General features: G+C 47.1%; 1 pseudogene; it reads left to right on the top strand.

Annotated features, from left to right (window-relative positions):
• Window positions 1-253: 253 nt before the first annotated feature.
• On the top strand, window positions 254-1,465 carry LOC110200135 (perilipin-3 pseudogene; annotated as a pseudogene).
• Window positions 1,466-2,218: the final 753 nt, after the last annotated feature.

Genomic DNA, 2,218 nt, shown 5'->3' with positions numbered 1-2,218 from the left:
TAGGTTTCTAGTAAGCAGAACCTAGGTCCTTAGTTAAGGGTCTCCAGGCAGCAGATAGAGGTGACACAGCTTCCCAGCCATTTAGGGTTAGGTTCTACCAATGTAGTAAAGTTTTCTTATTGCAGTTGGAGTTCCGATTGATCCGAGTTGAGTCTGAAGAATTCCGCCCCATCTCTTTGCTGCTTCTCAGGGTGAGTAGTAGTTGGCGATCGACGTCAACCCAATGTTTCCTTGGGTGCCTTCTACTCTGAAGATGTCTTCCAGTGAAATTGAGAGTGGAGCCAACAGCCCAGCTGCTGGGGAGCCAGTGCAGTCGAGTGTAGTCAACAGCGTGGTCAGTATGCCTCTTGTCAGTTCCACCTGCGACATGGTCTCTGCAGCTCATGAGTCCACTAAGGAAAACCATCCTTATGTCAAGTCTGTGTGTGGCCTTGCTGAACAAGGGGCAAAGACTCTCGCAGCAGCAGCTGTCAGTGGGTCCCAGCCGATCCTATCTAAACTGGAGCCTCAGATTGCAGCAGCCAGCGAGTATGCTCATAAAGGACTGGACAAACTGGAGGAGAAACTGCCAATTCTTCAGCAGCCAAGTGAGAAGGTTATAGCTGATACTAAGGAACTCGTGTCTTCCAAAGTGACTGGTGCCAAGGATGCAGTCTCCAATACAGTTTTGGGCGCCAAGGATGCTATGGCCAGCAGAGTGATCGAGGCTGTGGATATGACCCAAGGAGCCATCCAGAGTGGGGTAGACATGACCAAATCGATGGTGACCAGCAGTGTCAACACAGTTATAGGATCCAAAGTAGGACAAATGGTCCTCAGTGCCATGGATACTGTGTTAGGAAAATCTGAAGAATGGGTTGACAACTATCTGACCATGACAGATGAAGAGCTAGCTAAGATTGCTACCTCCCTAGAAGGATTTGACATGGCCTCTGTCCAGCAGCAGAAGGAGCAACAGGGTTACTTTGTTTGCCTGGGCTCCCTGTCCTCCAAGCTCCACCAGCGGGCCTACCAGCACTCCTTGGGTAAACTGAGGCAGACCAAGCTGACTACCCAAGAGGCCCTCCTACAGCTTTCTCAGGCCATCAGCTTGATTGAAAATGTAAAGCAGGGTGGTGTTCAGAAATTGCTTGATGGCCAAGATAAACTTCACCAAACGTGGCTGAACTGGAACCAGAAGGAACTTAAGGACTGTAGTGATGCTAAACCTGAGCAGGCTGAGTCTCATACCCTCACCATGTTCCAGGATGTCACCCAGCAGCTTCAGAGTAACTGCTTACAGCTTGTATCCAGTATCCAAGGCCTTCCTGGCAACATCCAGGACAAAGTACAGCAGGCTCATATCCAGACTGAAGAGCTTCGGGCCACCTTTTCAGGAGCCCAGTCCTTCCAGGACCTCTCCAGTAGCATCCTGACCCAGAGTAGAGAGCGGGTCAACGAGGCCCGAGAATCCCTGATGAGATAATTGAAAACATCGCTCACAACACACCCCTTGCATGGCTTGTGGGACCCTTTTTTCCATCTGGGCAGACCTCTAGTGAGTCAGAGAAAACTCCAGAGAAGATGGAAACCAACTAGAGACCCCAGCCATGGTGCAGACAGGGGTTGATTGGATTTTAACCCAGTTTCTGAGATTCTTTAAAACCTATCTCTTGGCAAGTGGGGTTATAATACTTCCTGATCATTCTCTCAGCTTAAAGAAACCAGCTGGCCAGATGATAGAGGACATGGATCTTCCCCTAGTATCCCCAGGGTCAGGGTTTAAACAGAAAGTAGACTCTCTAGACCTTATCCCTGAATAACCCATATGTGTCTGAACTCAGACCAATAACCCACTTGTCTTTCCATGACCCTTTCCCTACTCTTTGTAGAAATGATAATTGAACTAGGTGGTATAGAGGCTAGAAAGCTAATAATAACCCTTCCACAGTAGTAGGAGGTAAGCTCCCTGGTCCCTGGTGGGCAGAAAATGGGGGACATAACATTTTTCTTTCTCTGCCTATTCCTCCAACCAATGTTGTAGATAATTTGTTTTTTGTACTAAGCTCTGTTGCCTGAAATAAATCTTACTGGCATCAAAAAAACTTTTAAAAAGTTTTCTTATTATTCCCACAATTGAATAAAGTTTTCTCAGAATACAAAAATTGTTCTAGACCCACAATTGAATAGAATAGAAAGGGAACTGAACTAGCTCCAGAATTGAGTCCAAAGATAGAGT

This window comes from Phascolarctos cinereus, unplaced genomic scaffold (assembly GCF_003287225.1).
Source record: "Phascolarctos cinereus isolate Bilbo 61053 unplaced genomic scaffold, phaCin_HiC Scaffold_7;HRSCAF=346, whole genome shotgun sequence".
NCBI lineage: Eukaryota > Metazoa > Chordata > Mammalia > Diprotodontia > Phascolarctidae > Phascolarctos > Phascolarctos cinereus.
Note: the sequence above shows the minus strand (reverse complement) of the source record. Positions and strands in the feature narration are given on the sequence as shown.